The 25,944-nt window shown below is 43.6% G+C and overlaps 1 protein-coding gene across 5 annotated transcripts in view; it reads right to left on the bottom strand.

The window, feature by feature from the left end:
- LOC126264017 (kinase D-interacting substrate of 220 kDa) overlaps positions 1–25,944 on the bottom strand; it is a 403,196-nt gene that overhangs the window by 108,136 nt on the left and 269,116 nt on the right. The window contains exon 1 of one of the 5 annotated variants that reach the window (XM_049960965.1): positions 23,260–23,319. The exons of the other annotated variants lie outside the window; for them this stretch is intronic. The gene's annotated coding sequence lies outside the window, so the exon portion shown is untranslated. Of the gene's footprint in view, positions 1–23,259; positions 23,320–25,944 lie in introns of those variants that run through there. 5 annotated transcript variants of the gene reach the window in all.

Below are 25,944 nucleotides of genomic sequence, written 5' to 3'. Positions count from 1 at the left end.
CATGCCATTGGCCTCTGGGTACCCAGATCCAGAATGTGGTCCCCAAAGTGCTCCTCCAGGACATCAATCACGATCCTGCTTTGATTGCTCGAGCTCCGTCTTGCATGAACGACATCTTGTCGAAATCAGGGTCACTTTAGATAATGGGGGTGAAATCATCTTCCAAAATCTTCACATGTCGTTCGGTAGTCACCGTGCCATCAAGGAATATCGCACCGATTATTCCATGACTGGGCATTGCGCTCTACACTGTCACCAGTTGAGGGCGAAGAGACTTCTCGATTACGAAATGCGAATTCTCAGTCGCACAAAAGCGCCAATTTTGCTTATTGACGAACCCATCTAAATGAAAATCGGCTTCGTCGCTAAAGCAAACCATGCATGCGCATACTGAAAATGGTTCAAATGCCTCTGAGCACTATGGGACTTAACTTCTGAGGTCATCAGTCCCCTAAAACTTAGAACTACTTAAACCTAACTAACCTAAGGTCATCACACACATCCAAACCCGAGGCAGGATTCGAACCTGCGACCGTAGCGGTGGCGCGGTTCCAGACTGAAGCGCCTAGAACTGCTCGGCCACCGCGGCCTGCATGCGCATACTAATTCCCATCATGTCCCACGGCCAACTGTGTTGTTTGAATGTCCTAACGCAAACCGTTCAGAAGATGGCCTTGTAAGCCGAAAACCGGTTAGCAATAAAAATAATATTGTAGAACAAAAGCAAACTGGTGCTTTTCATTTATTATTATAATGTTGTTCTACCAAGAACCGACGGAAGATTCTGTTAATAGTTGTGGCGATTTTATTTCATATACTTCAATAAATGTCACCCTGTATGAACATATATTCAACTACGCTAACTGATTCTTCCGTCGCTTCTTCGTAGAACAACGTAATATGAAAAGTACAATATTGTGTATGAGCTACAGAAGTCTGTCAATGATTGAACTACGTTCTGGCACTGCACCAGTGGCTGTGTTGTGACCTATGCCGACACGCTAGTAATGAACAAATGGGAGGAATTTCTTGGTTGTCTGTTACATGTTTATATGTACGTTAAAGAAATGTGAACGATTCAAATGGCTCTGAGCACTATGGGACTCAACTGCTGTGGTCATTAGTCCCCTAGAACTTAGAACTACTTAAACCTAACTAACCTAAGGACATCACAAACATCCATGCCCGAGGCAGGATTAGAACCTGCGACCGTAGCAGTCGCACGGTTCCGGACAAATGTGAACGAGCTCCGATCAACAAAACAGCACTTTGCCCTCTGTGAGCTGCGAAATGAAGGGGCAGGAAGCTGACATGTGAAAATATTTGATAACAACAATTATTAATATCGAACACAATGTTGTCGCCGTCGCTAGGCTCAATAGTGACAGTCCCGTAGGAAGTAGGTCGAGGCAAGAAGAGGGAGTGCGAAGAAAGGACGTATCAGCATCTCTCTGTAACGTCAGAAGCGATCTCTACGTAACCTGGAACAAGTATCACTTGCTATTTGGGAAGAAAATAGTGACAGTAAGGCATCCTAGCACCCCTGTTGTTGAGGATGGACAAGGAAAAAGAGAGACGTAAAAGGGTAACACTGGAACGCCTTCAGCTATTTCAACGAAATTTGATACGTGCGTCGCTCACGATTTGCATAAAAATTTTGGGAGTAAGATACCCCTAATGCACGTATAGGGATAATAACTGGTGACATGGAAAAGATATTCCAAAGTCTGTCGTTATTTCTCTCCTGCATTTAATTGACTTGAAATATGATGCACAGTCTGTTTGTTATTTATGTTATTCAGTGCGTCAACCAGGTGGCGATAATGAGTACTGCAGCAAGCCGATAATTTGTTCAACATGTTTCGAGGCCAAAGATCAAGCCACACGACAGAATTCCACAGATACATTTAATGTCCTTACTGGAGTCGCACGGTGTAAAACAGCGGAGAATCTGACAGTCCTTTTTATCGGAACCACAGTCAATTACTGTTGTCAATGTGCCTCAAACGAAACGAAAGTCTATCCGTCAGACAACGTGATGTGCATATGCGAACGAAGCCGCGGGAGAAAAGCTGGTACGGAGTAAGGACGGATGTGCGCTTGCGTTGGACATCCAGACCCCAGGACAGGAGTGTCACGAGGCGGGGTAACCGCAGTCACGGCCGCAAGCCCGTATAACGGCAGACATGACGTGTGCTCGACGCTCGCTTGGGGTATGGCGACCACAAAGCACACCGCCGTATTCTGTCGCAACGCACAGGCAGCTGTTAAACCACACGAAGGCACGAGGAGGCTGCCGCCCCGCGGTTATCAGTGTACATACAGCGCAGGCGGCGAGATCTTCTAACAGCGCCTACACGAGGACAAAGGCGGACTCTTTCTGTACACACAACTGTACAAACCGGCTTGATTCAACCGCCTCCAGGAGCCCGAGTTGTAGATGCATTAGTAATCATACAATATATTACGTTACGTGAAATTTCCTTGCTGTAGCACACCCTTGCTGCAACATAAAGCACGTTTATCGCCGTTAATAGACACGCACCTGCACATATCACCCTCTAGTCATGTTTTTCCAATAACGGCTCAGATCACATGATACGAGACCTCCAAAAAATCTTTTTACGAGGCACCGATATTTCGTAACACGTGGCCAAATCCGACCGACTCAGACAGAGTACGGGAGCAGTGTTGGTAATTCGCCGTCGAGGCCGTTACGACAACCGGAGACTTTTGCACAAAACAAAACGAATAGATCAACGCGTGCGCGGGTATCATGAAGTGCCTCCCTCCCCCCCCCCCCCCTCTCTCTCTCTCTCTCATCATTTTCATCATTACTGACACGCAAGTCGCCGAAGTGGCGACAACTAAAAGGACTTTCAATATGGCGGCCGAACCCCGAAGGGGATATCCCGGCCAATAAATGCTTTAGCACAACGTCTGAGTAAGTGGACGCGAAGGACGGAAAAGTGCATCTGCTTGCAAGGGAAGGGTATAAATCAACTCACTGCGTTGGAGAAATTGTCCTTTTTGGCAGTGTGCTTGCAAAAGCGATCATTTGCGGAACTTTTCTCGGGCGAGTAATGATGTACTGTTCCATAGCGTGATATAATTATTTACCTGGATGAAATTATTACTTATTCTGAGAGAAAGCAGAAATTGCGCTAACTGTAAGATACGCTGCTCGATTCGCGAAGATATTTAGAACGCTAGAGCATGAATAATCCGCCGACGACTTCAGCCACTGAGCAGAACTGTTTTATGGGTACTTTGATTGGTGTAGTTGTCGGTGTTCAATGGTTCCTTGCATAACAGCCCCAGAAACTTCAGTGACAGACGTTGCAAAATAGATTAACTTCAAAATTCCGAGAGCGCTCGCCCCTGAACACATCTCGCGAAATGACCACAATGAGAAAAATCAGAGGTATTAGATCAAATACGGAGGTTAACTGACTGCCGTTCTTCGCGAGCACCATCCGTAAATGAAACAGGGGAAAAAGGGGGGGGGGGGGCAAAATGATGGCGGCACCAGAAGTACTCACCGCCCCACACGTAAATTATTTGTAGCTGTCATAACGTAACCGATGGAAGCGTTCTCGGTTACTTCTGTCTTCGGCAATCGACACCTTTGCAAACAAGCGCCCACATGATCGATATACTGAAACACACAGGGCTTTCGATGTTTGCAGTACACAAAAGAATACATTACTATCCTTAAAAATTCATTTACATGTCGTTCAGATCATCATTTTAACTGTTTGAAAAAAAAATACAAAACAAAACGAATCTTTTCTTACATGTCTGTTATAGGGCACCAGCCCAAAGGAACTTATTACAACAGGAATGGAATTTGTCGTCGGTCGCAAATTCGTAACGCCACTGTTGCTGAGAAACAGAATAACTATTTTTACTTTCAGAAACAATACTGTTATAATAGTTCTGCATTGTTACGTAAAGTGATCTGCCATTGTCACAGTAGAACGGAGCGATGAAGAGGAAGGGAAGACTGAGGTTTAACGACCCATTGTAAGGTACCCCTTCTGTTCAAGAAACATTTTATTTCCTTGTTTTCCAGTTTCACCATTTTGTATCGCGCCTGCAGATATCTTGTAGCATTCTGTGTGTACAGCGATACTGCAGAACGCACACGACGTCAGTTCCCACATTGGCTGAAGGAGCCAGTGGACCATATGACGTTGACAGTGTACGGTAGTATGAGGCGCTGTGGTTGGACTTGAGAATACCCATTACGTTAGCAGCGAGTTATGTAGGACAAGCTAAGTTATTCTCGTTCGAAGCAGGTGATATTGCTTAATAAATGCTTGCTAATAAAAGTCGCTTTTTCCAATACAGATATTAGGAGAAGCCTACAAGTCGTAAGTACTTTCTTACAACAATATTACTACGCAAAAAACCGATCATTAAATAAATAAATGAATAACGCTCAAGCTACCGAAAATATAGGACGGCTACGAAATATCAGCCGGCAGTGGTGGCCGAGCGGTTCTAGGCGCTACAGTCTGGAACCGCGCGACCGCTACGTTCGCAGGTTCTAATCCTGCCTCGGGCATGGATGTGTGGGATGTCCATAGGTTAGTTAGGTTTACGTAGTTCTAAGTTCTAGGGGACTAATGACCTCAAAAGTTAAGTCCCATAGTGCTCACAAGGGAACCTCCCCATCGCACCCCCCTCAGATTTAGTTATAAGTTGGCACAGTGGATAGGCCTTGAAAAACTGAACACAGATCAATCGAGAAAACAGGAAGAAGTTGTGTGGAACTATGAAAAAAAAGCGAAATATACAAACTGAGTAGTTCATGTGCAAGATATGCAATATTAAGGACAGCGTGCGCGCAGGAGCGCCGTGGTCCCGTGATTAGCGTGAGCAGCTGCGGAACGAGAGGCTCTTGGATCAAGTCTTCCCTCGAGTGAAAATTTTACTTTCTTTATTTTCGCAAAGTTATGATCAGTCCGTTCGTTCATTGACGTCTGTGTTCACTGTAATAATTTTAGTGTGTGTTTTGCAACCGCACCGCAAAACCATGCGATTAGTAGAGAGGCATTGGAGAGGCACGTCCTTTCGTCTACTATTCGCACGGTTTTGCGGTGCGGTCGCAAAACACAGACACCAAACTTATTACAGTGAACACAGACGTCAATGAACGAACGGGCAGATCATAACTTTGCGAAAATAAAGAAAGTAAAATTTTCACTCGAGGGAAGACTTGAACCAAGGACCTCTCGTTCCGCAGCTGCTCACGCTAATCACGGGACCACTACGCACCTGAGCTCATACTGTCATTGATGTTGCCTATCTTGCGCATGGACTACTCAGATTGTATATTTCGCTTATTTTTTTCATAGTTCCACACAACTTCTTCCTGTTTTCTCAATTGATTTGTGTTCAGTTTTTCAAGGCCTATCCACTGTGCCAACTTATAACTAAATCTGAGGGGGGTGCGATGGGGAGGTTCCCTTGTCAGAGCCATTTGAACCATTTGAACGAAATATCAGGTGTAGGTGTGAGATACAAGCTGCGCGCCACATACGTCACTCGCCAATAGTATGCCTTCCGCTCTAGTTCTGTTGCAGGGCCATGCTTTCAGGAACTTGTTAGTTGTCAGTTAATCATTATTAACTGTGTCAATATTATCAGTTTATGGTATTTAATAAAGAAATACATCATAACGACATACCTTTTAAACGTTATCCCGAATAATACAGCTTCTCACTTCATCACTTAGAATCAAGGAAGCAGAATTGCACTTTACAGAGTTCTCGACGGCGCTGATGCTGCTTCTGCGAGGGACATAAACTTCTAGAGCTTCTCAGCAAAACAGATAGAAAGAATCCTGCACGGCGACTCACGAAGGTAGTACAAGGGCGGATTGCTTAATTTCCGCAGAATTCGGATGGAAAAACATAGCCAGACATTCTGTACGCCTACGGACGCACAGGTTAAACTGAGAAAATTCTGGAGGTTTAGTACACGTTGGTGGTTCTTGCACCGTCGACGGCGTTGTAAGTTGCAACGTAGCACAAAATCGGATGGGTGAAAGCTGAATAAAGATATCTATTGTATCCTTACAAAAAATGGGGATTCGAACTGCCGGTCTTCTGAATGTGAGTCTAGTTTCAACTCACCGCGCTCGGTGGGGGCGTAGTCAAATTGGCACGTAATCGTCTTTTCAACAGGTAATAACATGCCGAAAGAAATACGGACACAGCTAGCATTCTGTTCTACAGACACTTGCCCTACGTTACAGCAACAAAACTGACAGTGGTAAGAGGTAACAAACCACATGAATCGCTCTATGAGGGCGAGGTTTCCTTGTATCGTAACAGCCTCGAAAAACGTCCTAAAGTTTTAGAGTAGGGTTCAGCCACTATATGCACAACGATATGAGACGAGAAACGTGGAATGTGTAAATGTCCAAAGCAATAATCTTGCAACGTAAAGCACCATAGTGGTGCCATTTCCATTCCAGGACTAGTCTTTCGTACTGACGTTCGAGTCTGGTGAGAAAATAAGCTGTTGGCGCTCTTGTAATCGCCATATTTGTTTACTATAGTCATAGCGTCTAACACAATGAATAACATCAGTCCAGTAGCTATCGGAAGTTTTTGGGCGAATGTTATACGGATCGTGTAACAACGCAAGATTGATTTCTGTCACGTCATTATCAGAAGTGAACTAGAGCATCGCTTATAATGAACTCAACCTCCAACCTTACTGCTAATAACGCTCGAACACACACAAACCTATCTGAAAGAGGGAAGGGGAAAAAAAGAAGAGTTTTACCCAAACGCAGAGGAGAATTCTTACAAAAACGTATTTCTTCGCAGATAAAGAGCCGTAAGACGACAACTGGAGGCTGAATGAGCCGCTTTCCAACGCCCCATTCTTTTACAAAAGGGTCAAGAGAACAAGCTGGACTGCAGTGAAGCAACCTTAACTCTGAATTGAGGTTTCCGCTTTTTTAACGACTGATTACAAGTGCAAACGCAATCGTTGCCTTCTTTACAACGAACTAATCTGAACACGTTGGTTGTACTGTCGGCAAAGAAATGCTTATTCCGACAGCGGGATAACTGTGTGTAATCCACGGCCCCTGTTGGGATGAGCAAGGGAGTATACTGAAAGGAAGGTATGCTAGGGCGACATCTGGATCTTTGCTGACCGAGCACTGTTCCGTTCGGAAAATACTGAAGGAAGAAAACGGCTCTGGCCTTCCTACAGCCATTTTTTATACGTAGTTACTGTGTGAAAATACCTTTTGGAGGTACTGAACCTAGTTTACCAGTGGTTTCATGGCAAAACCATGACGTTTATTGTTAACTATTGTCCTCTAGCGGCCATCTCCAGTTCTAGGTTTTCGAAAAACACATGTTTCAGCCTTTCATAGCTTTGGGGTTACGATGTAGTTATTGCTTCGTATGAACTCCGCTGTCTGTAAGTTGTTTGTGATCATACCGTTCGCCGGCCGCTGTGGCCGAGCGGTTCTAGGCGCTTCTGTCTGGAACCGCGCGACTGCTACTGTCGCAGGTTCGAATCCCGCCTCGAGGATGGATGTGTCTGATGTCTTTAGGTTAGTTAGGTTTAAGTAGTTCTAAGTTCTAGGGGACTGATGACCTCAGATGTTAAGTCCCATAGTGCTCAGAGCCAGCCATCATACCGTTCAGATAACGTCTGTTTTTTTTTTTTTTATTGTAACTAGTTTGTGTCTTTAAATTAAAATTGTGTGTGCCACATGTCATTGCTACGATTCAATTTTTGTGCGAATCAAGACAATCGTGTGTGGTTTGTCTGTAACTACAGGCAAAAAGGGTCTTATCATCTATATCTAAATCGGCCCTTTCCAGCCACGGAATCTGCGTGCGGCTGACCTCATCACTGGCATTCTGAATCTATTACTGGATGATTTAACAAGTGACCACAAGTCAGAACCACAGACAGTGACAACGAAAGTGAAATGGTGGTATCGCATGATTTAGCATCATCTTCTCGTGACTGTACTCGGTGGCAGCATAAAGATAAGCGAAATTAACCGGAAAGATATAATTATTCTAAAGGAGTTTAGACCTAGTGTCATTGCAGGGCTTTGCGGGGGCATCGACGTGTTCGCCGCCAGCTTCAAATAATCGCACTATTCACCACAAATCATTTGTGGAAACTACAGAAAATTTACAAAAGGATGTCTAGACGAGACCTTAAGTCCGATTCTCGTAATTTTGTACGCATTGAACAAGTGCACTGCCTCGCTCCGTTCTGTTGCGAGGATGGCGAGACTTCCGCTGGCACAATGATAAAAGAACATACGACGGTTATTATGTCCTAATTGTAATATCCTCCGGTAAAACAAGAGTAAGCAATAATCGATGTGAGCACTTCTGCGGAAGCGGCAAGGGAACAGCGCGACAGTGGGTAGGTATCGCCTGTTAAGTCAGCATTTGTGACTCCTATATGCGAGCAAACAGCGACTTATTTTATTGTATGTACTGCTGCTTTTTTAGCTGCCTACAAGTAAAGTGAAGGACGTATCGCCTTGCGTAAATCAGCAATCGCATCTAGCACTTCTCAATATTAACACAGTCGACCAAGTCCTACTTCACTGGACTTCGAACAAGCCGTCGGTCGTGTCCCAGCTACAAACCTCAACACGCGATAAGACATTACTTCCCTCCCGTCGGTCTGATTATTGGTATACTTTGGAAGTCACTGATCGTAGTTGCCCCAGTCCGTACAGTTTGCCGAGCCGTATTCCACTTCACTATTTGCTCACAAAACGTGGATACGAATTTTATCAACAGACGTTACTCAATCATAAAAGCTGAGCGGTTTAGCGGTTTGATATGAGTTTATCCACTTCCCCAATGACTCATTAACGTCGGAAGTAAGGAATGAGTTATACCTAGACTTCATAGATCCACCAACGGCGTCATTAGTGGATAGTCGGAAGAAGATCTGAACTTTACCTTCCCGACTGTTATTCCACTATGTAAAGAACCGCATTTCCTCGCTCTATGCTCTTTAATGATTAATTGTAATCCCCGAGAGACGGAATAGAACTATGTGTCTCACGTTTTTGAACTTGCCCATCCACACTTCATGAAAGTTGTGCTGCTGATACATGTCTAAGCCTGCGTAATTTCCTGAAGATACGATGATGGTACATTTAGCGCTTAATGTCGGAGATAATTATGACGCACGATTTAAGCAACGATGGACTGACTGTCTTTGGTTATATTGTTTGCTCGTTGGCAAGATATACAGACATTAACAAATAGGTTTTGTGTCAATAAAAGGGCGTAGTTTATGAATTCTAGTTGACGCTCCTGCGGGCTATCTATGTCTTTAGTTTTCTCGCAGATACTGAAGTTGAGAGCCAATCTATTGGTTCGAGCTAGGTGTACGAAAATCTCGTGCAACTAGCCGTGAAATCCATCATTATTATAACGGTCAACACCAGCTTTGAAGAAACAAATACATACATTACCAACTAATGAACGGAGTAGAACGACAACATGTGAGGTAGTGGACTAGATTATGAAATGAGGCACTACAAATAGGAGATGAAGTTTGTCACTTGTCCAGCAAAATAAATATGACGATGGCAGAAGTAAAGAGGATATAAAACATCAACTGCCAGATAGTAATCGAACCCAAGGACTTTCGATTTGTAGTGCAAAGCTTATCCGAGCAATCATGAAGTTATTGAAAAAATGTGGTACTAACGCTAGCGTTTGTGAAAATGGCAACCCCTAAAAAGAATGGCACGAATGAATCAAAACTCGGAGATTATGTGTAGAACAAGGTATTAGCGATATGTTATTAACTGCAGAGAGATGGAGCTAACACAGCAGTGCCATCTATTTTGTGGCTGAGAATATCAGTATTACACTGAGTGTGTGAAAACTCATCAAACAAAGTTAGGAAGTGCAGTTAGCCTCGTGGACATCAAACGATTTAGTAATATCAAGAGCCGGAGTCCGAACGGGGAAGATATTCTGTCTCTAGGACACGTGTTTATCAAACACTCACATTTCAGCTCGTAAATCTTTGTCACACTTTACACCGCAATAGTTACGTGGACGTCTTCGATGCCGTGTAATATTTCCGCGCGAGTCTTGCTTCATTCTGCCGTACTGTGATGGCCGCATAGGTCTTAAAACGTTACAGTGGTGACGAAATCTGTCATCCTACAATGTTGCACGACAGTGAGGTCAAATACCACTTGAGGTGATTGGATAAAACATGCGGTTTCGGCTGAGCGAGACGCGGTGAAAGGCAGGGAAGTAAAGAGAGGCTGGCTTGCAGTGCAGCCGGCGGGCACGTGTGTGCTGCGGTGTTTACGTGGCACGTCCGCGCTGACGTCACCGCTAGAGCTAATTTCCGCAGCGGCGGAGCACACTGCAACTTGCCGCTCTGCCCAACCACGGATGGCGAAGTCGGCAGGCTCACGTCCTGCTGCTCCGTAACAAGCACGTGTATCTAAATTCGTGAAGGACTAAGCTTCAAACTAATCTCCAACTTTGTATCACTTCTTTCATCGAAATATCTGTAGAGTGTAATTTTCAGAATGTCTTCGGTACCTTGGTGAGATTAATTTCTCGTATACCACTTTCAGGAAAAAAAAAAAGAGTGGGTCAACTTTCTCAACTTTCACGAATTACAAGCTGCTTGAAACCTCCGCCGGCCGGAGTGGCCGAGCGGTTCTAGGCGCTTCAGTCTGGAACCGCGCGACCGCTACGGTCGCAGGTTCGAGTCCTGCCTCGGGCATGGATGTGTGTGATGTCCTTAGGTTAGTTAGGCTTAAGAAGTTCTAAGTTCTAGGGGATTGATGACCTCAGATGTTAAGTCCCATAGTGCTCAGAGCCATTTGAACCATTTTTTTTGAAACCTCCTGGTAAATTAACACTATGTGCTGGACCGGGATTTGAACCTGGAACATTTGTCTTACGCGGACAAGTGCTCTACCGACTGAGATATCCAGGTGCAACGCACGAACCGCCATCACAGTTCTAATTCCGCCAGCAATATCTGGCGCGGTTTCTAAGAAACACAACTTCAATAGCACCAGACACTATAACCTACCCACCACCTTCCTCGCAACGGGATTATGGTCAATACAGAATTATAGAATTCAGAACAGCCGTGGTGTTGACAGCTGTTTAAAGCCTTGTGTCTCCGGATTATGGTCAGCACAGAATTCTAGAATTCAGAACAGCCGTGGTATTGACAGCTGTTTGAAGCCTTGTGTCCCTCGTCCACTTTTTGTAATTCCATGGCAAGATTACCTAACTACGGCAATCGCCCCGAATCACGACTACGACAAATTATTTTTGCTTGCATTCTGAAGTCGGATGCTCTCCCAGTATCCACAAATGTCCGACATCAAACGGGTGCAAAGTCATCCTGCTTGAATGTTGGTGTATTGCGTTTCAGATACGGAATCGGAAACCAGGTCGGAATTTGTCAATATGAGTTTGTGTGGCTACCTAAAAGCACATTTAGGATGGCCACCGTACTACACTCGCAATACCCCGTCAACATTCGCAGTACCAGGGGGGTGGGGACGTGTTTTGTGCCCACCTTTCGAAAATATTGTAATCTAGTAAGTTGTTTTACATTTTACAACTCTGAAAAATATATCCTGTTTTTTATGAATCCTTCTACCAGATTCCATAAATGTTCTAAATTTTTCAGTTAAACTTCACCCAAAAATGAAGATGTCACTTTTCCCAATGAATGTCATTTTCAATATTTTCAAGTCCTGGGCCTTCCTTACACGTCAATATCTCTTTAGAAAGTATGTTATGAGTAAACGTAAGCGACAGCTAATGAAATTTGAATTTTTTATACTGGCCATTTAGTACCCTCTTCCTCGTATTGGATGTTATTGAAACTGCGGCAATATTTCTAAAAGTGTGCCAAAAAATATTGTCATGCCCTAGACCCTATTTACACATCAGCACCTCTTTAAAAAGTATGTTGCTAATATCAGTTTAAAAAGTATGTTGATAATATAAGTCGTTATATCTTAATCAAAAAGTTTCAATTACAGTGAGAGGAAAAAGTACAAACGGGATCGGACTAGGAAAAGGAGTAAGACAAGGATGCTGTCTATGACCTACTCTTTTCAACCTCTACTTGGAAAATATGATTGACCAAGGCTCATTAAATGACAAAGGCGTAGAAATTGGAGGAAGAAGAGTAGGGTGTTTGAGGTTTGCTGATGACATGGTCCTTCTAGCCATAGGGGAAAAAGAATTACAGGATTTTGTGGACACCATTGAAACAAACGGAAAAAAATATGGAATGAAAATTAACACAAATAAAACAAAATTGGCACTAGGAGGAAATAAGGAAACCAAAATTATGCTGAATGGAGAAATACTAGAACAGGTGCAAAATTTTAAGTATCTTGGAAGCAGGATAGACGCCGACTGGAAGTGCACCACAGAAATTAAAACAAGGATAGCAATGGCAAAAGAGGCGTTTTATAAGAATAGGAGAATTTTCTGCAGCGGTCTGGACAGAGAACTCAGGAAGAGACTCATAAAATGTCTTGTGTGGAATGTTCTTCTATATGGCGCTGAAACATGGACTATGATGAAGACAGAGAAAGGCTGGAGGCTTTTGAGATCTGGACATGGCGGAGGATGGAAAGAATAAGTTGGATGGACAGAGTAAAAAATGAAGAGGCATTGAGAAGAGTGGGAGAGAAAAGACAGTTACTAGATGTAATAAAGAGAAGAAAAAGAAATTTGATTAGGCATATATTAAGAAAAAATGGCGGACTGATCAAAACAGTTTTAGAAGGTTATGTAGAAGGGAACACGAAGCGAGGAAGGAAGAGATTCCAGATACTGGATGACATGATGGACGGTACAACATACAGCAGCCTTAAGAAGGAAGCAATGGATCGCAGAAAATGGAGAGGCAAAGGACCGGCTAATATAGCAGATAACTGATGATGATGAATATAAGTCAACAACAATTAACGAATTTTCAAAAATGGTTCAAATGGCTCTGAGCACTATGGGACTCAACTTCTGTGGTCATTAGTCCCCTAGAACTTAGAACTAGTTAAACCTAACTAACCTAAGGACATCACACACATCCATGCCCGAGGCAGGATTCGAACCTGCGACCGTAGCGGTCACGCGGTTCCAGACTGCAGCGCCTAGAACCGCACGGAATTAACGAATTTTGTTTTTGTTTTATTTTTTTTTTTGTAAAAGTACTCCACACCCCTTCGTAACGCGCGTTAATGAAAATGTGTTTGAATTGCTATGGTTAATCACTCGCGTAGATTCCATCCGTGTCCGGAGCATCTTCCTGTTACACAAGTTACTGAGCTGTGCGCACACGGACAGATCTCAATACTGACCCACTGCAGAACTACAATCGCACTTCCCAAGCCGCCGTGGTATGTCGTGGAGGGTGAATAGTGTAGCAGTCTCAACCCCCAGCCCCGTCCCCCTCCTGTTATAATCACAGATTCTACATGGGAAGAAAGATTGTCTGTACCGCTCTGCATGGACCCGGATTTCTCTAATCTTAGCATCGCGGTCATTACACGAAATCTATGTTGGAGCAAAAGCAACAGAACTTTCTTTATCCTGGTCTCTTTAATCAGGCTCTCAAGCTCCAGTTTCTTAGTACACTAACTACACAGTGTTCGATAATCCAAAAATACAAGTGTCAACAATCGATGGGATCATCATTAATTTGAATCTGCCCAACCGCCGTACACGGATCCTGGCGCGGTATCAGTTAAAAAGTTAATACTGAGTAGTACACTAACCCCGACTGTCACAAATGGCACCAAAGAGGAAGAAGGTAGTAGTGTCCACGGACAAAAAGTTAGATGTATTGCATAGGATGGATAAGTGATAATAGTTGAAAAATAGTGTTGACGAATTTTGCGTTTAAAGTCTACGGTGTAGAGGAAGAACACGAAGGAAGCTGATGACTTTTTACGAATGTGACTCGACACGTTCAGGTTTTCCTGCAGACACAGTTCTGCTGCTGCGGGGGTTACACGTGCATTACAGTGACTGGGTGAAATGGCGCCGCAACTAGAAATGTCCCCCAAAGTTGAAGTATGCGGAACAGTACGATTCTAGTGGGCGAAACGTCGAGATTGCACACAGATTCACCGTGACGTACCGGTGATATATGGACCAAATGCGGAGTCGCGTCAAGCCGAAGTAAAATGGCGCCGACAATCTGACCGAGGTCGCAAGGACGTGGGTGATCCTGTTCGGAATGGCCAGACCTTGCACCATGCGATTTCCATTTGTTTGACAAGCTGAAAGAACAGGCGACGAGGAAAGAGATTTTCTTGTGACTATGCTGAAAAACAGTCTCAGTTATCTACGTCACTCTGAAGTGTAGTGCAGCATTCAATAAAGGTTACTTGGCCTCTCACAATAATGTATGCCACTTTTTGAAGTCCTCTTGAACATCAATGTACAGAGGGCACTAGTGTTTTTTCTTCCTTCAATAGCCGCCCAAAACGTATGAGAAAATAATTTGTTTGTTTACGGTATTGTTACGGATTATCCAGATATTCGATAATCCGGATGGCCTACGGTCTCACCTAGTCCGGGTAAACGAGTTCCACTGTACTATCTATGTTTCTTCACTCATTTTACAATGTTCTTAAAATTTTGCAAGTGTCTCTGCTATGCCTGCATTGTAACGTCTCCCACTACGATTTCTTGTTTATGTCCGTGACACTCTCGCGCTGACGTAACAACCCGTGACGAATCGTGTAGCTTTTCTTTGAATCTTTTCCTTTACTTCCGTTGCTCCTACTTGATGAGGGTCAGACTACGACGAACATTACTCGATAAATGGTAGTATGCGGGTTTCGTGCGTGAATTACACTTCCGCAGATTTCTTTCAATAAATCTCATTCTAGGATTTGCTTTCCCAACAACGAGATTTTCTCTCAAAGGTTTCTTTGAGCTGGATTGAACCTTAATGCTTAAGAATTCGCAACGCACCCACATACTGGAGAAGATATATTTTAATACAATTTTGACGGTAGGAACAAAATACCGTGGGTAGGCGAAATGGCATACGCGGCCTGCGAGCTAAGATGAACATTCCGGCCGGGATATTTTGTCTCGGTCTCCGCAGGGAGGAAGAGCGCAATCCCGGGCGCCAGCCGAAGCCGAAGCGCGGGTATAAACACGGAGCAGCCGTCCCAAGGCAACGCATTTCGGCGAGCTCGCGTTCCAAACAGTTCTTATCTTTTTCACGAACATCCAGCCGGCCGGCGCGCCATACAAGACGCGCATAAAAGCTAGATATTAAACAGCGCGACATTAAAAACACGAGCCCCAAACACAATGGCTGTAAAAAGCTTTTATTTTTGAGCTGCAGATAAAAAAAGGAGGAGCAGGAAGGAGAGAGAAAGGGAGGAGCAAGGAGGCGGCTGGCGAGAGGCGAGATTAGAAAACCGGGAGGGGGGGAAGCGAGATGGTGGCAGGCGTGGAGGCGGAGGTTGAAGTTGAGGTTGACGCAACCTCCCTGACAACACACAGGTATATTTCACTGGCGGCAGCCGCCCCCCATCCGGTTGGCTACGTCCCTACACACGCATTCACTGCGGCAGCAGCCGGGATAGAATTATAAAGCAGACAGATTAGTCAAAGGTTCAGATAAGAAGAAGTAAGACAACACTCTTCTGTGACCTAAAGGAAAAAAAAAAAAAAAATAGAGCACACACTGTTGAAAGTGCTGGACCCACATGGGGACACTAAATGTAAATAGTTCCAGTCTTATCTATAAATTAAGATATCTTTTATACCTAAATAGATCTAAAGGGCTACACAAAACCATTTTTCATACACAATACGTAAACGTAGGTGTCTCCTCAAAGAATGGCGTTGGGTCCTACACTTTTTGTAAATTACAAGGGGCGTAATGCAACATTTTTTTTCGCAAAGCAGGTTGTTTTAATTCATAATTCCAATATACCATCTCACTCTCCTATTTTTCCAACATAATCTCCTTCAACGCGACGGCTTCACTCTGCTCTACTGTGGGTCTGTATGCCCGCATGACAACTCTACTGTTCGACTTTCGTCTTCGGAGCCGACGTCTGACTGCATCGTGAACTCCCCATCATCCACGTACTGCATCCTTCACTGAAGCAAACAGATGGAAGTCGGATATTGCGAGGTCCGGGCTGCATTGTGGACGAGGAAGAACAGTCCAACGAAGGTTGGTGAGCTCTTCTCGGGCGCGGACTTGGGTAAGGCCTTGCGTTGTCATCGAAAAGAAGAAATTCGTTTGAAGTTTTGTGGCGACGAACACACTGCAGGAGCCACAGCTGTGTGCAATCGGCCGTCACGCGGCAGATCGGACAGTGTGCACGACATTGCTGTGATTGTGACAGACGCCTCGCCCAGCAACTCGCCGAGCTTTTGTTCGCTGCAGGATCTCCGCACACTTTCTGCAAGCGCCTACTAATATCTGAAATGCTCTGCTTTGTCACCAAAAGAAACTCAATGACAGTTCTCTGCTTGCAACGCACCTCCGTCACGCCCCACGTTTTGAAGGCTACGAACAGCGCGCCACCTACCGGAACTTTTTGAAGTAGCTGAAGTGAGGATATCCCATACGTCACACAATAAATGCCGCATTTTTTCAACCCAAATTGATGGAGAAAAAGTGTGCTGCATTACTTATCGAACGCCCGTCGTAAATTGATGATCACCATCACTTGAATTTTGAGCTCAGCAGCGTAAGTGTTGAATAACGGATTGAGTGATCTGATTATGCAAATACGAGTCACCTTTTTGTCCGAGCTCGTTTTAGCACATTTGTGCTGTCATCAATTTTGGTCATATATGGTCATATATTTTGGTCATATATGGAAAATACATGCTTTGTCGAATCATTACTGAGCGAAAAATTAGGCTTAAACCGCTTTGCAATTATTATAGTCGTAAGTTCGTCTCCAGAAAGTTTTTGTAGGTCATTTTTCCTGTAAATGTTTATACGGGGTAGCCAAAACAACTGAAAAGCCAGTAAGTGTGTTGCAGGGGAGGTTGTGCTGAGAAACAATTGTTACAAAAGAATCGATACGTTGCGAGTTAGTGAGCACTGAACTTAACCAATCAGGTCGTCGCCCGCGCAGATTGAAGCACTTGCATGTGTGGGTTCAAATGGCTCTAAGCACTATGGTTCAAAAATGGCTCTGAGCACTACGGGACTTAACTTCTGAGGTCATCAGTCCCCTTGAACTTAGAACTACTTAAACCTGACTAACCTAAGGACATCACACACATCCATTCCCGAGGCACCGAGCGAGGTGGCGCAGTGGTTAGCACACTGGACTCGCATTCGGGAGGACGACGGTTCAATCCCGTCTCCAGCCATCCTGATTTAGGTTTTCCGTGATTTCCCTAAATCGTTTCAGGCAACTGCCGCGATGGTTCCTTTGAAAGGGCACGGCCGATTTCCTTCCCAGTCCTTCCCTAACCCGAGCTTGCGCTCCGTCTCTAATGACCTCGTTGTCGACGGGACGTTAAACAGTAACCACCACCACCACCACCACCACCACCACCACCACCACCACCACCACCACCACAACCATTCCCGAGGCAGGATTCGAATCTGAGACCGTAGCAGCAGCACGGTTCCGGACTGAAGCGCCTAGAACCGCTCGGCCACAGCGGCCGGCTTGCATGTGTTAAAACACAGTAATGCACAGCCACCTGTGGGTCTGCGAGTTACCACTCGTTCAAATACTCATTACCAATAAAAATGTGTCTTACTCGGAAGCGATAACATTAACCCAGATAAGGGAAACCTACGTCTGTTCGGTTTGAGGAATCCAAACAAAGAAGATGTTTCGTGACACCGACTCTTGGCAGGCTGATTGAGTTTGTGCGCGCAACGACCTAATTGGCCAACTTCAATTCCAATTAAGTCGGAATCGGTGCAGGGTACCTAATTTCTTTTTTAACAATTATTTCTCAGTCAACCTACCATGCGACAACCTTAAAAGCTTCTCAGACTGTTTCTCACCTTCCTGTATAGGTCATCATAGAAAGACAAGCGATTCTGGAAAGTCCGCATCTCGTGGTCGTGCGGTAGCGTTCTCGCTTCCCGCGCCCGGGTTCGATTCCCGGCGGGGTCAGGGATTTTCTCTGCCTCGTGATGACTGGGTGTTGTGTGATGTCCTTAGGTTAGTTAGGTTTAATTAGTTCTAAGTTCTAGGGGACTGATGACCATAGATGTTAAGTCCCATAGTGCTAAGAGCCATTTGAACCATTTTTTTGATTCTGGAAAAAGAGGAATTGGTTAATGTCAAATATCAATTTGATTGTTACGAAGTTTTTCCTGAATGTGTTTGCCTGGAGTGTAGCCCTGTACGAATGTGAAATATTGGACGATAACCAGTTCAGAAAAGAAGAAAACAGAAGTTTCTGGAATCTGGTGCTTGTGCATTAGGTACGTAGAATAGATGAATAGGTATTAACTCGAACTGGGCAGGAAAAAATTAAGACACAACTTTACCAAAGAAAGGGACAGGACACATACTCAGGCGTCAAGCAATCATCAGTTAGGTAATGGAAGAAACTGGCGAAGTTGGATGGGGTGGGGGGGAGGGGGGGAGGGGGGGGGAGGGTACCGTAGAAGGAGACTAGAAGATGAATACCACAAGCAGATTCAAACTCATGTAGGTTGCAGTAGTTATTAACAGATGAAGAGACTTGCATAAGAGGGACTAACGTCGAGAACTGCATTAAACCAGTGTTAAAGAGTAATTTCGTTGGAAGGCAGTGAGAAACACTTGCAAGTATTGGAAGACAATGAGAAAAATTTGCAAGTAATCAAAAAATATCGTCTGGAAATATTTTGCGCAACGTAATTACTGTTAAAAATAAGTGATCTTGTTAACTCGCCAAGTAACTTCTAAAGACACATTAGTTACAGATCAAGCTATGTGACCATTTAGAGAAGTTTTTGCCATACCTAACCTTCTGTGGACTGAAGTAATGATTATAATAGATATAAAATGTTTTAGGTCTCATTTTTGCCAGTAATTATTCCATAAAACATGCTGTATTTTCCAGATATGAATAACGCTTTACCCACTGACGAGGGCACAAACAAGCTGAAACATGTTTGGTCAAAATGAAGATTTGTTGTTTACATACTAAGCCGGGCCCAATTCCCATAATTTATAGTAATGAAGAAAGCTTATACGACTTACCGGACAGAGTCAAGTTCTTCAAAATTATCCCGAGTTGCAGACCGTGTCGTCTTGTAAAAAAACTGCACCAATTTTTCGGTCACTATTGCAAGTGTATTTCTGAAGGATAAGTAATACTGATACCTTCAGTAGGTAATAGTGAAGCCCTGGGTGTACAAACTGATGTCCTGGATATGTAAAACTGATGAAAGCCACGTGCAACAGTAGCCGACTTATTAAGATACAGATATACTGAAAGCCAATTATATAATGACAAATGCTTCCGGCGCCTGCCGAACCGTGGCCATTATATCAAAACCTACAAACAATAACATGAGTGCGGAGCGCAGTAATAAAATCAACGGTTTATGTCAGTGACGCCGAAAATGAACAGTCCATAACATATTATATAAATTAAAAAGTCTAAAGACCAAGTACAGACACAAAGAAATTAAGCACCTGTCGGACCGATCAGAATATCAAGGCTGAAACAAAAAATGTCGCAGTAAGTCAGATGAGACATCCACCACATTGCGATACCTCCCATCAGACTAAATTAGCTGGTGGACAAGGTTTCGACCAATGTTTCAGGGCCGGCCGAAGTGGCCGTGCGGTTAAAGGCGCTGCAGTCTGGAACCGCAAGACCGCTACGGTCGCAGGTTCGAATCCTGCCTCGGGCATGGATGTTTGTGATGTCCTTAGGTTAGTTAGGTTTAACTAGTTCTAAGTTCTAGGGGACTAATGACCTCAGCAGTTGAGTCCCATAGTGCTCAGAGCCATTTGAACCAATGTTTCAGGGACAGTGAATCGGGGCAACACAGAAGTAGTTCGCAAAGTTCGTTTACGAAATGGTGTCAACAGCGACAGAATTAAAAAGGGGTCCGATAAATATCCATGCCAACGATTCAAAAACGGAGCTCTGTTCAGCATACTGTGAGACAGTGTGTGGGGAGCTTGTTTTCATTGTTTTACGGAGGTTTGGGCGACGGAGACGATACATTGGGAGAACAATAGCAGTTTGCAGCGTCTCTGGCATGCAGAATACTTCCATTAATACCCATGTACGTACGACAAGAATGGCCTATGCAGTATGTAAGCTAGAAGAAACTCCGACCAGATACTTGTTGAGAGTCTTACAGTATGAGTCACTAAATATTGATGTGTAAAAGAACAAACTCACTGAAAATACTGGTAACTGCAAAAAGAATTCCTAAAAATCGGCCGGAGTAGCAGGAAATTGATGTTACACAAGAACAGCAACACCTAGGCGTATGTAATAAGGATTGAAAATGGTGTGCTGAACTTTTGAAGTAATAGATTTCGATGCTGTAGAACTGCAAAATATTCGCCGCCTGGCGCGCGCATTAAATGTAATCATGTTTGTAGAGGCAGTATTTGTTCATTGTTTATTATGCATCCAGCATTTTAAACGAGAAGTAATAACAGCATAGTGAATTAATTATGTGCTGGCACAAGCAAACTACATTTTAAGCAAATTTACATGTGAGTAAAATGGAGAAGAAAAAGAACTATTCCTACCTGCTGAAGATCCCTTTGCAGTTTACTGTAGTTACTTTAAAAATCTGCTACTACAACGCGACATACATCAAATCAAACACTGGCAGTGTATCGCACAGAACACGCTGAAACAGGAGCGCAAATCAGCACTTTCGCTATCTGTGACAGCAGACGACAAGCTCCGCATAATATGCCTTTATCAGATAGCTGTGTTTGGCAACTGCATCCTTGTGGGCGAAAGATAAGTACATGAATCAGCAGTGAGAAGGAAAGCGCCACGCTTTGTTCTGTAAACCCGTAACGTGTTTGACAGGGAGATACAATTTAAACCAGATATTCCAAATAAATTATAACGTACTAAGAATATCACATTTAAAACTTTCTTCGAAAGGTAACGGTGTATCTAAGTTGAACTGGACTGTATTCGGTAACGTAAAAGAGAGAGAGAGAGAGAGAGAGAGAGAGAGAGAGAGAGAGAGAGAGAGCGGTCATGCACTATATATTCTTCTTGGTCTACCCTTATTCAAACGAGACTCGTGTGAACAATTAGCTGAAAAAGCTCGAGGCGCATTGTACATTATCTAGTCGTTGTGCTCTCAAGAAACTAGGTTCTTTTACTACTTAAGACGTAAACTCGAGTAAATTAAAGGTTGTATCCAGTCTATTAGTGTTTTGCAAGTCTGGAGAAGAAAAAGATTTCAGAGATACACTGAACTACAATTGTGAGTTCCTCGAGTCACCCTGAGGCCTTAAAGCACATTTGATAGCTGTTAAAACATTCACTGTTGAGTACAGTCCAGCATTGTACAGATCCGTACAAGGCTGGACTTTTAACGGGTCTCTACAGAACATACGACTAATAACAGAAGTGGTAGACGTACACTTTATTTCACGAGGCGCTGTGAAGAAAATCTAAACCATTTTAAACAAAACATCGCTTTTCTGGCCGCGTTATTTGACAATTTCATCAGTTTTCATTAAATCAACGAATATTTGTCAGTTACGAAAAGACAACCTAAGTATGAGTCGTAATGGCACAATAGTATGTCGTCGGCTCGTCGATGTCCAATAGAGGAAGGTAAAAGACACTTCTTTTTTCCGAAGTAACAATTATGGCTGCAGTTTGCAACCGACGCAGGAGATATAAGTTAATATTCTTAAAGCACCTATTCGACAGCATTATTATCTTTTTTTATATCCACATGTAGTGAGTGTTAGAACGACCCACATAAAAGAATGACTGACAGTCTAAACGAGGGAAATTTTGTTGGATATTAAAACAATTTTATCTCCTTCCATTCCCAAACAATACAAAGACAGAACGAAATATAACTACATAAAAGTATTCAGTGCCATGACCTCAGATTTAGTCTAGTGAAGATTAATGGATATTGAGATGTGAGAGGCACATTAGCTGCTGCGGCAACAGCAGTTGTTAAACGAGACCTAGTTATTTCAGTTACAACGAAAGTTTTGAATGGTTCAAATTGCTCTGAGCACTATGGGACTGAACATCTGACGTCATCAGTCCCCTAGAACTACTTAAACCTAACTAACCTAAGGACATCACATACATCCATGCCGGAGGCAGGATTCGAACCTTCTACCGTAGCGGTCGCGCGGTTCCGGACTGAAGCGCCTAGAACCGCTCAGCCACAGCGGCCGGCAAAGTTTCGAATGTTTTGACGAAAATGTAAGATATAACTGCTTAGCCGATATGAGTGAACCGCGTGCATATAAAAAATGATAAGACACACCCTTGCTTAATCCATTCCCCGCTAGATGATAAAGAAAAGCTGTATGTACGAGTGTTCGATTTCGTCCCCGTGTTTCGTTTTATCTGCAGGAGGAGAAGGGACAAAAACATGCAATACTGGAGCTCTTTTCTTTGGAAAATCTTAACACGGCAAATATCACGGCCAAGCTACTTAAACTACTGAAATTCCACAAGTTGTTGGCCTTCAGTGCGCTACGTTTCTGATAAGGAAATTCACAGAGCATTTACCTCAAGGTTATATGTCTCCGAACAACACAACATTTGCACAGGAGCGAATTACTAATAGTTGAACATTGTCAATTCTGGCTTCACAGAGAACATTTTTTCTACAGTTATTTCCCCAAAAAAATATGTTTTCTTCCGGAGACACTCAACTACTTTTTTCTCCGCAGCAAGGCACGCCCTGCAGGAAGTTTCTCAACGCGCGTCAAACACTAATTAGATTCAACGCAGTTAATGTTTCAATTTCGAGCTTTAATGGCGAATGTCGGACTAGGAAAGTCCAAAGTTAATTAATTTATAAGGAAATTACTTGCGCCGGGATGTGAATCTTAGTGGCTAATTTAAATGCATAAGACTTTCGCTCTCTCCACGGATAGCGAGCAAAGCGTTAAAACTCCCGCGCGGGAAGAAGTGCGGTGACCCTAGCCCCGCGTCACCGGCGACCTGGCGAGAAGCGCCGCGTCATCCGCGCTATAAGCACGCAAAGCTGCAGCTCCAGTCTTCATTGTAGACTTACTGTTAAGTAGACGCGTCTTCACACCGTTCTGGGGTGCAACGAGTTGAAACAGAGTGCGGTGACGGACTACCCGCATGCGAGGCGCCAGACGAACAAAGTCGGTAGCTGCCGTCATCGTTTGTATCCTCTTTCCGTAGATAAGTAACGCGACGCGGCAGCCATCTGGCGTCGTCATCCTGAGCTACGCCTTGACAGCAGACGCGCGTTCCCGCAACGCGCTATCCGCGCCCGGTTTTTTTAAAAGCTTCTCACTTAGACGCGTTTCAAGAACATGTTCAAGATGTTGAAAGCGAAAGAAACACGTAAACTGTTTAGAATCCTCGAGCACAAAAAAACTGCTGTTTACACGAAACCGTTCCTAATGTTTGAATCATTATTGTAAATCCAAAACTAAGCTAGTGTCATGCTGGCGTTTTAAAGTTAAAATATTTGGAAAAGTGTTTTTAATGTCATTTATTACCACTCTTTCACTCTCTTGGAAACAATTCGTTCATTACTTTTATCCTTAAGCTATCGTGAAAACTTTTTCGGGATTTCTGCGTCTTCATGCGGTTACACAGAAAAACAATTTGGTTCTTTCTGCTTCTAAAGATTAACACTAGCGTCTGGAGTTCATAAATCTACCATGCAAGTACGGAGGTTTTCCCACACTATCGTATTAATGTACATTTTCGTTTGTTTCCGGTGTACGAATAACGGGTTTATAATATCGCTACGCAACATTTATTTCGGTCTGCCTCGTTATCGAAGTTTCTGTCTTTGTAGTGGAATGGACGTCGTTGGGATTCGGTTTCATTTACTCCACACGGAGCATTGCATTATGAGAATTACTGCAATTTTCAACTCAGCATGTGTTTCAACCATGGCTTCACAGTTTTCTACGTAATGGATTAACTAACGCCTTCGCTGTCATATATGATCACCGAGCACTTAGATTTAATATATACAACAAATTAGAACCCTGATGTTTGGTCTCAACATTCGAACCTTCCTCTTTCTTCTTGGAAATGGGGCTAGCCAAATGTTGCATGTCACACACAGTTTGTTCGTATCATACTCGCGGAAGCACATGTGCTATGGAACACGAACCGTAATTTACAAGTTACAAACTGTCCAACTTTTATTGACAGATGACATTCAAAATTCGGCGAAAGTGTTTTTGAATTGAATCTGTAATTTATATGGGTGCGCTTAAGTATGGCAAATATGTAGCATTATAGAATATAGTGAAGATAATATTGCACAAAAACGAGCTCAATCGATGACTACATTTTGTGTATGTTCGTAATGTAAAAGACGCGTATAAACTGCTCAGCAAAAGTTTTGCACCACGTATCTGCGAACGTCGGTGTAGATTCAAGAGCAGCATGGAAGAAAAGTGTAAGGCTTACAAAAAGAGAGAGGAAACAAACTTTTACTGTGAAATAAAAACAAAACAATAACCGATAAAAGCACACTTCAGTACCATGTTGCCCCGCTCCGTGCATTTTAGCGTGCTTCGATTCTCCTGGGCATGCTGTCCACAAAGTGGTTGAAGGAAGAAAGGAAGATCAGAGTTTAACGAGCTGTCGACACCGAAACGGAGTACAGGCTCCGATTGTTTCAACCATGGGGAAGTAAATCAGCCGTAATATTTCGAAGAAACCATCCCGACATTTGCCCGAAGCGACTTAGGGAAATAGCGGAAAACCCAAATCAAGGATGGTCGCACGCCGGACTTGACGTAAACACGACAGCGTGCGTACCGCAGAGATCCGTATCAATTTTAGCATTGTAGAGGTTTCAAACTTGACACACACGTCATTTGCTATAGGTGTAGTTGGTATACGCCACCGAGTATGGGCCATATGCTCAAATTCCAGTCAGCCAATTAAACATTTTTAAATTCAGATCGTAATGTGCACGAACATGTACTTTAACAAATACTTACACACTGCAGAGCTCCCAGCATACAAGACTTTCAAATTTTACGTAAATGCTATGCAGCCAGCGGCAGAGCACCGACTGCATGAAACTCCCAAACAGTTTTCCAAAAAATGTTCAAATGTGTGTGAAATCTTATGGGACTTAACTGCTGGCGGCCGGTGTGGCCCTGTGGTTCTAGGCGCGTTAGTCTGGAACCGCGTGACCGCTACGGTCGCACGTTCGAATCCTGCCTCAGGCATGGATGTGTGTGACGTCCTTAGATTAATTAGTTCTAAGTAGTTCTAAGTTCTAGGGGACTGATGACCACAGATGTTAACTCCCATAGTGCTCAGAGCCATTTGAACCATTTTTGAAGTTAACTGATAAGGTCATCAGTCACTAAGCTTACACACTACTTAACCTAAATTATCCTAAGGACAAACACACACACCCATGCCCGAGGGAGGACTCGAACCTCCGCCGGAACCAGCCGCAACTTTAAGAAGCTGGGCTGTAACATGAGCATTAAATTTCATTTTCTCCACTCACATCTTGACTACTTCCCTGCAAACCTTGGTGATGTAAGTGAAGAGCAGGGCGAAAGATTCCACCAAGACATCAAAGAAATGGAAAGAAGATATCAAGGACAACATGATAGCGGACTACTGCTGAATGATAAACAGAGATGATCCTCAACGAGTCCACAGCCGGAAAAGCAATGGTTCAAGTATGTGTGTGAATTCCTAAGGGACCCAACTGCGTAGGTCATCGGTCCCTAAA

Source organism: Schistocerca nitens, chromosome 1 (genome assembly GCF_023898315.1).
Source record: "Schistocerca nitens isolate TAMUIC-IGC-003100 chromosome 1, iqSchNite1.1, whole genome shotgun sequence".
In the NCBI taxonomy this organism is placed as follows: domain Eukaryota; kingdom Metazoa; phylum Arthropoda; class Insecta; order Orthoptera; family Acrididae; genus Schistocerca; species Schistocerca nitens.
Note: the sequence above shows the minus strand (reverse complement) of the source record. Positions and strands in the feature narration are given on the sequence as shown.